Raw genomic sequence first — 13,281 nt, 5'->3', positions numbered from 1 at the left:
GGTTCCTTAAAAAACTAAAAATAGAGCTACCTTGAGCTCCAGCAATTTCCTCCTGGGTATATATCCAGAGAAAACCATAATTCAAAAAGAAACATGCACCCCAATGTTCATTGCAGCACTATTTACAATAGCCAGGACATGGAAGCAACCTAAATGTCCATCAACAGAGTAATGGATAAAGAAATGTACAATGGAATATTACTTAACGATGAAAAAGAATGAAATAATGCCATTTACTGCAACATGTATGGACCTAGAGATTGTCATACTAAGTGAAGTAAGTTAGACAAAGTCAAACATTATACAATATCGCTTTTATGTGGAATCTGAAAAACAGGGTACAAATGTATTTATCTACAAAACAGAAATAGATTTACAGATGTAGAAAACAAACTTATGGTTACCAGGGGGTAAGGGGTGGGGAGGGATAAAGTGGGAGATTGTGACTGACATATACACACTAGTATATATGAAATAGATAACTAATAAGGACCTACTGTATAGTACAGGGAATTCTACTCAATACTCTGTAATGGCCTATATGGAAAATAATCTTAAAAAGATTGGATATGGACTTCCTTGGCAGTCCAGTGGTTAAGACTCCATGCTTCCACTGCAGGGGGTGCAGGTTTGATCACTGGTTGGGGGACTAATATCCTGCATGTGACATGGTGCAGCCAAAAATAAATAAAAATAAAAAAGAGTGGATATGTGTATATGTATAACTGATACACTTTGCTGTACACCTGAAACTAACACAATATTGTATATCAACTATACTCCAATATTTTTTTAAATGAGCAAAAGAAGATATACCAATGGCAAATATGCATATGAAAAGTTGTTCAGTATCATTTGTCCTTCAGAACATGTAATATGCAAATTAAAGCAACAAAATACCACTACATACCTATCAGAATGGCTATGACCCCCAAAACTGGCAATATCAGATGCTGGCAAGGACGCAAGAGGAATTCCCAAGGATATATTGTAGAGCACAGGGAAGTATAGCCATTATCTTGTAATCACTTTTAATGGAGTAAAATCTGTAAAAATATTGAATCACTATGCTGTACATCTGAAACTAATATAATATTTTAAATCAATTACACTTCAGTAAAAATACAAATAAACTTTAAAAATAAAACAAAATCCAAGAACTTGATTTTAGCTACTCAACTGAGGACAAAATAAAGAAGTTTCAAATATCTAATGTCAACAACAAAAAAGATGGGTCATTTAGCAAGAAATTCTTATAGTTTTACCTTGTCTAAAAATGACTATTTCCCCCTTGATTCCTGTAGTATAGTTTCATTGAATATAAAATCAAGAGTTGTTTCCTTTCCGCTTACAAAGATGTGCCTCTCCTTTCTGTCTCCATTTTTTTGGGTGTGAAATCTGCTATCATTTGAATTACCCTGTGACAACTATTATGCCATTTCTCACTGGCTTCTTTCAAGATTTTTTTCTTTGTTTTTGGTTTTTTGAAGTTTTTATGATTATAATGCATCTTCATGTGGACTTGAGGTTTATTCTATTTGGGCTTTTCTCAGCTTCGTGAATTTCTAGGTGTATGTCTTTCACCAAGTTTGAGAAGTTTTCAGCTATTCTTTCTTCAAATAATGTTTCAGTTCCACCCTCATCTTTCTCTTTTTCTGTGATCCCAATTATACGAATGTTGGCATTTTTGTTATTATCCCACAGATCATGAGCCTCTGGGTTTTGTTTTGTTTTTTTATTTTTTGTTTCCTTGTTTTTGGAGTGGGCAGAAGGGGTCTCTTTTCTCTTTGTTGTGCAGATTGGGTAACTCTTGATCTCTCTTCAAGTTTATTGATTTTACCTTCTGTCACCTCCAGACTTCTGAGCCCATCTATCAGGTTTTTATTTTTCTGATATTAAAATCATCAGTTTTATCATTTCCATTTGGTACTTTTTATAACTTCTACTTCTTGACTGACAAATTCTTATTTATTTATTTCTGTCAGGATAATTTGTAATTGCTTGTTAAAGCATTTTTCACAGTGGCTGTTGAAAATCTTTACCATATAATTCCAACTCCAAGTCATCTCATTACTGACATCAGTGGATTGACTTCTGGTTCAAGTTGTGATTTTTCTGCTTCTTGGAAATACAAGTGATTTTCAGTTGTATCCTGGCATTTGGGAAATTATATTGTGAGACTGTGAATCCTACCTAATCTTTATTTACAGGTAGTCCTACTCATGAGGGTCAGCGCACAGGTCATGGCCTACCTACGTTTATGGCCATGGTTCCAATCATAGTTTAATTTTCAGAGCTTTTGTTGTGCTATTTCAGTTGACTTGGATTATGTGGCTGCTGCAGCCACCACTAGTGCCTGCTGACGCTTCCTTCAGGGACAGAGAGGACAGGATGGAGGTTCTGGTTCTTCTGCTCTGCAGAAAAGAGAGGGCTTCCCAGGCCACTTGCTTTGGAGGGATTCTCCTTGCAGTTGCTGCTTGCTGTCCAGTGTCTCTGAGGGGAAGGTAGACTCTCAGTCCCATGGAGATAAAGAGGTTTCCCAGTCCAGGTGTGATAGGTTCCTCTCTTCCAGTACTCCTGGCCACCCAGGCTCTCTCTGTGGGAAGAGGAGTCTCAGGTTTGCCCTTGGGACAGAGAGGCTTCCTGGCCAGACTATTAGCAGGACACCTCCTTCCCAGTACTTCCTGGCTGGCTGTCCAGGGTCTGCCAGTGGGGAAGGGGAGTCTCCAGTGCAGCAGGGAGGAAACATGCTTCCCCTGGCTGATTAATATTAGCAGGGCTGTTGACCCCACAGGCCAGAGCTACTGGGCTCACCTTGTGTTATGATCACGATTTCCCTTCAACCCAGGTGAGGAATGAGTCTGTGTGAACAGTTTTCCCTTGCTGGGCTGGTGCTAGGGAAGAGCCAGGCCTGCACTGCTGTCTTCTGTTGCATTGGGATGTAAGATGCCCTGCCACCCTGTTGTTCCTCTAGTTTCTAACCAGTTTGCCTTTCTTGTTCCACCTTTCAGAGTTCTCCTTTGGCTGCCTCTTGCATTTCTCCAGGGTTTGGTTTTATGTATTGTGGAGATGCAGGGAGAAATGTATTTAAACCACCTTGTCCTGATTGGGTGTCTGAACATTCCGTTTTTCACCCTTAAATTGATTTATCTATAGGGTTTTAGATGCCTAGTTTTTAATCATGAATAAATGTTTGATTTTTTTCACAATATATGTTAGTATATTGAAATATTATGTTTTTCTACTTTAGGTTGTTGATTTGCTGATTTATATTGATTTGTCCTTTGAATTTTGAAGCATCCTTGCTAATATCTTTGTGGCTTGGTACCAGGGTAATGCTGGTATCATTAAATGACTTTGGAACTTTTCTTTCCTATTGTATTTTCCAGAAGAGATCATGTAGACTTGCTATGATTTTTTTCCTTAAATGTTTGTAATGGAATTTTCTTTGTTAGAAGGTTTTTAATGGCAAATTACAAATTTTTAAACACATATAGGATTATTCAATTTAAATGGATGTTATGTTATCAATTTAAACTTGAGTGAGCATTAATTAGTAGCTTATAACTTGCAAGTAACTGGCTTATTTCGTCTAAGTTGTTAAACTCACAGGCATAAAGATGTTTGTAGGATTCTCTGGTTATGCCTTCAGTGTCTCTAGGGCTTCTTGCAATGAGTCCTCATTCATTCCTCGTATTGGTATTTTGTGTTCTGTCTCTTTTTTCTTGGCTAGAATTTATTAACTTTATTGACCTTTTCAAAGAATCAATTTTTAGTTTTATTTATTTTCTCTATTGTTTTCCTACTTTAAATTTTATTGATTTATGATTTTTTTCCTTTTGTTTATTTTAGGTTTAATTTACTAATCTTTCTCTAGTTGATTAAGTTGGATTTGAGGTCTTCCTTTTTTCTAATATAATATTTCTAACATTTAATGTTATATATTTCCCTGTAGCCACTGCATTAGCTGCATTCCACAAATTTTGAAATATTCTATTTTCATTTTCATTCAATTCAAAATGCTTTATTATTTCCATTACTACTACTTTGACCCCTGTCAAAGGGGTCAGCATAAGTTATCTAATTTCCAGATACTGGAGAGTTTCCACATATTCTTCTGTTACTGATTTGTAGTTTAATGCCATGTAATTTCCATTCTTTAAAAAATTTTAATTTGTTTTGTGGCTCAAAATATGTTCTCTCTTAGTGAATATTTCATGTGCACTTGAAAAGAATGTATATTCTGCTGTTTGGGGGTAAAATGCCAGTTAGGTCAAATTGGTTGATAATGCTGTTTAGGTCTTTTATATTTTTGCTGATACTCTGTCTACTTGTTTTTTCAATTAATGAAAGAGCCATGTTGAAGTTTCCAGCTATAACTTATTTGTCTGTCTCTTCTTTCAGTCTGTCAGTTTTTTGCTCCATGTCTTTAGAAGCTATGCTGTTGAATTGTTACATCTTTTTGGTGAATTATTGTTGTTAAGACTATTATGAATCAACAGTTCTATTATTGTGTAATTTACCTCCCTATCCTTGGTAATATTCCTAGCTCTGAAGTTTACTTTGTTATTAGTATACTCACTCCAGCTTTTGTTTACACCAATCTCTTTTTCTTCTTTTTCTGAGCATCAAATTATATGAGAATTAGACATTTTGATATTGATTTTGATATGTGCATTTTTTTCTCTCAAAATTTTCTATCTCTTCTTTAAATTAGCTAATTTCCATTCATCTCCATTCATCTAACATAAAGTCAAATGGCTCTTCTCTGTTATCTCTAGTCTATAGAGATACAGAGCTTATACAGTGAATTGATTTCAGACATTGCTTTTTCCATTTCTGAATTTTTCATTTGTTTCTTTTTTACAGTTTCTATTTCTCTGCTGAAAACTTCATTCTTGTCATTCACTTCAAGAGTGTTCATTTTACATTATGGAGTATAGCTTTCTTTCCTTTGTCTAGCTCTGAAAATCTCCCATGCTTTTACTTTCAACCTTACTGTGTCTTCATTTTTAAAGACCACTTGTTATAAGTATTATATAATATGTCATTTTAAAATTAATTCTAACAATTTCATTATTTTATTTGAGGTATTCAGTACCTTTTCATGTAATGTTATCATGGATATACTTGAAATTATGTCTGTCATCTTACTGTCTATTTCTATTTGATCCCCATGTTATTATAAGTTCCTTTCTCCATTTTATTACTTTCATTCAAATTAATAAAGTATTTGTATTATTTTATATCCCCAGTCAACATATTTGTTTTACATTTTTACTATTCAATTTCCTTCTTTTTATATTCTATATACAGAATGGTGTACAAAATAAAGATATCCATTTTATTGATTTATCACAAAGGGAACACGCATGCAAACACTTCCCCAGTCATGAAAGGGAATTTCCACCATTGTGTTCCCTTTCAATTATCTGCCCATTTCTTCTGAAAGTTAACTGCTATCCTGATTTTATGGTAATCATGTCTTTCTTCCTTTGTAGTTTTAGCACCTAAGCAGACATTCCTAAACACTATAATTCTGACTGTGTGTTTAACTTTGTCTGCTTTTTTTTTTTTTTTTTTTACTGGTGTCTTCATTCAACATTAAGTTTGTAAAATTTGTAACCACAGATACTCTATATTCCCAGTTGGAGCATATAAATGTATGCAAATGTTCAGAGAAAGATGTGAAAGGGTACATATCATACTGATGACAGTGATACTTCTGAAAAAGAAACTAGAAGTGGCAGAAGCTTTGACTGAACTACAAGAGCTATACTTTAGCTATTTTCTTTATTGACTAAACTGACTTGTAACTTCCAGAAAGATAGTAAGACTAAATTTTAATCTTTGAGCAGAAGTGCTGAGTCTACTTCAGTCACACACCATATTACTGCTTTACAGCCCTATGAAAGCTCAGAACATTGATGTGAGAGAAGGTTTGTTATTTGCTCTATGGAACAGGAAAATTCTGCATTTTAATGATGATTTTCAAAACTTTTCTCAAGTGTATACAGGTGCCAGATAGTTAGCTCACATTAGAGAAGTAGTCAGAGGAACTGGGAAAGTAAGATGATGAATGGCATTTGGCATTTGGACTTATATTAGAGGTACAATAATGAGTAGTAGGGACTAGAGTAAGAGAGCCCATGTCCATTTACAGAAGGAAATAGCTACTCAGGTCCAGCCAATTTTGGCTTTAGGAGTGTGTAATCATTGCTACCTGAATCTTATTCATTTGTCTCTCTGTGTTTTGCCTGGCATTTCACATAAAAAAGGAGCCTTTCATACTGGCTTGTATTCAGCCTGACTTGCCCAGGCACTTTGGTTACAGTATGTTCAGTTGCTGGTAGCCTTTTGGAACCACTTCCATAGTTGGGTTACTTTGTCTGGATCAGTTTTCTATCATCCCCTTTTACATCTTTCTCCAATAGTGAGGTTTCCTTATGCCCCAGGGCTAAGCCTAGTCAAATGCCACACATGAGAGTGTTTATCATTCTTTTCTTTCCTCTCACAAGATCTGTTGCATGGTAAAAATGGAGCTTACTGCTCTGTACTAGGCCCTGGTCTCGGGACTGTAGAAACATGCATGAAGCACCCTTTAAGCATCACATAGTTATCAGCCCCTTAAACAGAGTGTCTCCAGTCATCCCTTGGTTGGATCAAGCTCATATTCTTCAAGAAGAGCTCATGAGTACAGTATTCTCTGAATTGTTACCTATTTAAACCTATTTTCTGTAACCTTGTAGTTTAAAAGATAGCTTGACTGGATATGAATACTTTGGCACACTTTATTTACTTGAGTGTCTTGAAAATGGTTTAGCTGTGTTGCTTGAGTTTTATGTCAGTTTTAGGCTGTCTGATGGCAACCTATTTCTCTTGCCTTTGTATGTGGTTTGGGGATTTTTACCCTGGAGGCCCTGAGATTTTGGGGGTTTTTTTCTTTTTTTGATGTTTAAAGTCTGAAAATTTTGTCTTGGAGTTAATCATTCTGGGTTAGATTTTTCCATGTATGTTGTAGAACTTTTCAGTATGTTAATTCCAGGCTACTTTCTTCTTTTATTAATAAAATGAGTCTTGGACCATAGTTTTAAATGTTGGTTCTATTCCGTTGTTTTGTTTTCATTTTCAGAGATTATAAGAATGCTGGATCTCTTGCACCTATTTTCTATTTCAACTGTTTTGACCAATCCTTTTGACTCCCCTTTTCATAAATCAAATTCTCTTTCTCTTGGATGTTTTCCTGCTTCTTTTTTTCAGTGAAAATTTTTATATTTTTATTCAAATATATTCTCCCTGGGCAACTTGTAAGCTAGTTTTCATTTCTAATTTGATTTTTTTATGTCATTGTTTTCCTGGACTTCAAAAATCTCTTTCTATTTCTTTCCTTTTTTAAAAAAAAAATAAATTTATTTATTTATTTTTGGCTATGTTGGGTCTTCGTTTCTGTGCAAGGGCTTTCTCCAGTGTAGCAAGCGGGGGTCACTCTTCATCATGGTGCATGGGCCTCTCAGTGTCATGGCCCCTCATTGTGGAGCAGGGCTCCAGATGTGCAGGCTCAGTAGTTGTGGCTCATGGCCCAGTTGCTCCGTGGCATTGTGGGATCCTCCCAGACCAGAGCTCGAACCTGTGTCCCCTGCATCGGCAGGCAGACTCTCAACCACTGTGCCACCAGGGAAGCCCTCCTTTTTTTTTTGCTCTTTTCTGTTCTTAGTTTTTGTGTGTCTGATTCAATATTTTTTGAAGGATCTCTAGTTCACTTTAGAGTGCTGTGTTAAAAGTTTTTTCTGATTCTTGGTTGTTTATTGGATTAGGAACGTTTTTCAATTGACATATATTGATTCTCATTTTCTTTTTTTCTTCTAATAGTAGCTTTAAATAGATCAAGATTAAGTTTGTTCATTCATTTTGTGAACACATTTGGTGTTTGAGGGTAAATTACAAGATTACTAATTCTAGAGCACACTTTTCTTTTTCAGTATAGTGAAGTGTAGTAGTGTGGTTTATTTAATAGGCGACTTTTTTAAATGAGTGGGTTGGGGATCCCCAAGGACTCATAGAACTCAGAAAAACTATTGCACTCCTGGTTACAGTTCATTACAGCAAAATGATGGCTTAAAATGAACAACAGGAAAAGATGTATGCAGCAAAGTCCAGGAGAACCCAAGTGCAAGCTTCCAGGTGTTCTTCCCAGCAGGATGATACTAATGCAGTAATTATGTGTGACAAGAAGTGCAGAATAGTACCAACCAGGGGAGCTCACTTGAGCCTTGATGTCCAGAATTTTTATTAGGAGTCACTCATACAGTCATTCAGCAACTGCATTACCTACCTCTGCTACCCAGACTCCAGCCTCTTTTGAGCAAAAACAAGCATTCACATAAATCACTTTTGTTAGCATAAACTCTGATCAAACTGGTCTGCCTGCAAAAACATTCTTATCAGCTAGAATATTCCTAAGACTTAGAGCTTGTCTCCCAGAAGCTGTCCAAAGACTTTTGCTAGGAATGTGCAATGTTTTAGCAACTCAAGTCTACTAACACTTGTCTGCATAAGAAGGGATAGGCTATGGGCCCTTTGAATTTTTGCTTTTCTTTTGTCTTTCAGAATCCTAAATTTCTTTTCTTGCTTCTTCTTCTCTGCACCAACCAGTACCAAAAGGCTCATCATCATCTCTCTTTCTAACATCATTATCCACTTTCCACACCAGAAGCAATGCATTTTGGAGACTGTCACCTGAAGCCTCATGTACTTTTGAGTCTCTTCCCTGAAACCAGTTCTTCAAAATACTAGGAGTCCCTTTCAAGGTGTATTTGTTCAGTCTTAGGGTTTCTTGTTTCTTCTCTCTTCCATAGAGTGTATTTAAATTCCTCTACTCACCCCAAATTCTTCCAGTGGAAGCTTGAGCTCCACTGAATTGAATGCTTGGGGGCTTGTTTATAAGTATTCTTTTATAGTGTTCCTAACCTTACAGTTTTGTTATTTTGTGTGGTTTTATTTAGTTTTCTTGTTAATCTGTATAGTTGTTGATTATTTTCTTTTTTTTTGGTTTTGGAGTATGTTTGAAGATTGTGGAGATATTTTGATTAGGTAGCTGCCGTAATCTCTTTTACTATTCTTTTCATGGCTACATTCCTTCTTTTGTTTTTCATATACTCACTATATATATATTTTGCAGTACGTGGGCCTCTCACCGATGTGGCCTCTCTCGTTGTGGAGCACAGGCTCCGGACACACAGGCCTAGCGGCCATGGCTCACTGACCTATCCGCTCCACGGCATGTGGGATCTTCCCAGACCGGGGCACAAACCCGTGTCCCCTGCATCAGCAGGTGGACTCTCAGCCACTGTGGCACCAGGGAAGCCCTATATATTTTAATTGGAATAGAAAATTAGGAAAATTAAAAGTGAAACTAAGAAAACAAACAAAGAAACTACAGCACCAAAAATGCAGTACTGGAAGCAGGCACTTATTTTCATGTTTCATGTTCCCTGTACCTTCTCTGTATACAAGTATGAATATAGAGAGATATACACATTTTTATTAAAGTGCATATTAAAAAAAATAGAATCCTTTTACATATCCTGTTTTATAAACTGATTATCATTTATTATATCATAAAAACATTTTCCTTTCAAAAATTTTATATCCAAATTATCCTTCAAGTTGTTATCTTGTATAAATATGTTTAAAACATCCTTTTTAGTTTGACATTTAAGTTTGATTTATTTTTCTCAATATTTATAAAGGGAAAATATAGCTCTTTTAAGAGTACCTGTGTTCTCATCATATTTTATCTTTTATTTCTCTGTAAAAATGATAATATACTCAAATTTTCATCTAGAAGTTGTTAATATGGCTATTAATATGACTTGTTATCTATATGAGCTGTGTGAGATAGCCCTATAGGTCATTAATTATCACTGCCATTAGACAATATGAACAGCTTCCAGTCAGCCTATTCTGCAGTCTTTTCCCCTTGACTTCAGCACCAATACTGGAGAGAAAAAGAGAATTTCTTCTTTGATTTCTGAAGTTCAAAGTTCAGTGGTTTTAATAGAGTTCCTGTGAATTTGAGTTTTCACTTGTGAGAGGAACCATATTTCAGAAATTCACTTTAAATCTTTTAGGAGATATTTCAATAAGCACAAATCTGATCCCAGATAAGAATTTTGCTACTGCACTCAAAATAATGAAAACTCTTGCTTGTGATGTATTCTCAATGGCAGGTACTGTTTTCATATAATTAGATCTGTTGAATGAAATAGAAATATACACAAAGAAGTAGATTTTAGATTTTAATGGAATAGCTTCAAATCATTGTTTGTTTTATCTTTCATTATTCCTTGTCCAATTTTGAGCTACTAGATGAAACCTATACATTCTCCTTCTTTCTTGGTGTTGCCTTTAAGTTATTAACACACATACTTGAACAAAATAAATAATCAATGTCTGTATCCTCCCAAACAAAACAAAAGTCTTGCTATAATATCTCTACTCCTCCTTCTCCTCCTCTGTGTTATTATCTGGCATTTTGTTACTAGATTTATAATGTAAAACTGAAAAGCAAATCATTTATGCAAAAGTATCTTTCACTAGTATCTTTGATCATTATGTTTTTGGTATCTTATTTCTTCTTCTTGCATTTATTTTCCTTGTTAAAATATAACTTCTGCTCATTTTCACAGAGTCTGTCTTTGGTAAAATCCTGAGTTCTTGATCATCTAAGAGTTATCATTTTGCTCTTACATTTGAATGATTTGTCTGAATATAGAATTCTACTTTTAAAAACCCTTCTTTCACCTTTAAAGCATGTTCCATTATCTTCTTAGGCTTATTCTTGTTAATGAGAGACTAGTGTTAATCTGAATCTTGCAATTTGTAGGTTTTTCTCTCTGGTAATACTTTTAGAATTTTTTTCATGTTTGCTTTTTTGTTTTGGTTGTTTTTACACTTGATTCTGGGAAATTTTCAGGTATATAAAATTTTTATTAACATATGACCCATATGCAGAAAACTTCACAAAATATAAATGTACAGTGAGTTAGCACAAAATGTAATACTTTGTGTATCACTTGTATAACACCACCCACAAGAAGAAAAAGAAAATTACCAAAACCCCAGAAGCATCACTATGTCAATCACCAGCAAATTAAGAATAAAGAGGATTTACCTCAATTTAATAAAGAACATCTATCAACCTACAGCAAACATCATACAAATGGTGAAAGACTGAATACTTTTCCCCTGAAAATAAGGCAAGGAGTCCATTTTCACTACTCTTATTCAACATAGTGCTGGGAGTTCTAGCCAATGCAACAAGGCAAGAAAAAGAAGTAGAAGATATACAGATTGGAAATGAAGAAATAAAACTGCCCCATTTCATATGATATGATTGTTTAATAGAGAATTTCAAGCAATCTATAAAACAAACAAACTCCTAGAACTTAGAAGTATGTTCAGCACATCACAGGACTCAAGATTAACACCACCAAATCAACCAAATATTTATATACTTAACAATGAACATGTGGAAACTAAAATTAAAAACACAATACCATTCAAAATCACTGTAAATTAAATGATATACTTAAGTATACACTTAACAAATGATGTACAAGATCTGTATGATGAAAATGAGAAAATGCTGATGAAAGCAATCAAAGAAGACCTAAATATATAGAGAGGCATACTATGTCCACGAACTGAAATATTCAACATATTCAAATGGTGATTCTCACCAAACTGATCTACAGGTTTCACTTATACCTACCAAAATCCTATTAAGGTTTTTGGTAAATATAGACTAGCCTAGCCTAAATTGATGTGAAGATGAACAGACCCTAGAGTACCTAATGCAATCAATAAAGAAGAATAAAGTGAGAGGAATTACTCTACCTGATGTGAAGTATTCTTATATGGTCACAGTGATCATGATAGTGTGGACAGTGTGGAGGGATAGACACATAGAGCAATGGAACAAAATAAGAACTCAGGAGTAGACACCCACATAAGCTTGATTGATTTTTGACAATGGTGCAAAAGCAATTTAATAAAGGAAGAACAGCTTTTCAAGCAGTGCCACCAAACGAATTGTTTCATAATCAACAGAATCAATCATAGTCAAAAAAATTAACCTTGACATTAACCTCATACCCTATGTAATAAGTAAATCAAAATGGACCATAAACTTAATTTTTAAATATGAAACTATAAAACTTTTAGGAAAAAACAGGAGAAAATATTTAGGATATAGGACTAAGCAGAGTTCTCAGACTTAACCCAAAAGTACTATCCATAAAAGGAAAAATTGAGAAATTAGACCTCATTAAAATAGAAAACTTTGCTCTGTTAAAGTCTATGTAAAGAAGATGAAAAGACAAGTTACAGACTTAAAGAAAATATTTGCAAACAACATATCTGACAAAGGACATATAGTGATCTCTTAAAATGCAGAAGTAGATCAAGAAGCCTCATTAGAAAATAGGCAAAAAGCATGAAGAAATTTTTCACCAAAGAGCATATACAGATGGCAAATAAGAAGATGAAAAGATGAGCAACATCATTAACCATCTGAAAAATGCAAATTAAAATCACAATGAGATATCACTGCATACATATCTGAATAGCTGAAAGAAAAAATACTGACAACACCAGTTGCTGGCAAGGATGCAAAGAAACTGGGTCTCTCATACATTGCTGTTGAGAATAGAAAATGGTACAGCCACTCTGGAAAACAGGTTGTCAGTTTCTTATAAAACTGAATATGTAATTACCATATGAACTAGCAATTGCACTCTTGGGCATTTATCTCAGAGAAATGAAAACTTATGTTCATACATAAAAAACTTAGGTACATAAATGTCAGCAGCTTTATTTGTAATTGCCTAAAACTGGAATCACCTAGACGTCCTTCAACAAGTAAATGGACAAACTGCTGTACATGCATGCCATGGAATTCTACTAGGGAAATGAGGAACAAACTATTGATATATGCAACAACTTGGATGAATCTCCAGGGAATTATGCTTCCTGAAAAAAATGCTAATCCTCAAAGGTTACACACTGTATTTTTCATTCATTAACAGTTTTTTAAATTAAAAAAAAAAAGAAATTGAGAACAGATTAGTGGTTGCCAGGGTGTTGGGAGAAGGAAGTGGGTAGAGTTATAAAAGGGAAATGCAAGGGATTTTTGTGGTGTTAGAACTGTTCAGTATCTTTCCTATTGCAGTGGCTACACCAACCAACACAGGTGATAAAATTGTGTAGAACCTAATAAAC

This window comes from Delphinapterus leucas, chromosome 2 (genome assembly GCF_059928025.1).
Source record: "Delphinapterus leucas isolate spDelLeu-1000000601 "Yukka" chromosome 2, BTC_Dleu_Yukka2, whole genome shotgun sequence".
Classification (NCBI taxonomy): domain Eukaryota; kingdom Metazoa; phylum Chordata; class Mammalia; order Artiodactyla; family Monodontidae; genus Delphinapterus; species Delphinapterus leucas.
This window is presented reverse-complemented; position numbering follows the sequence as displayed.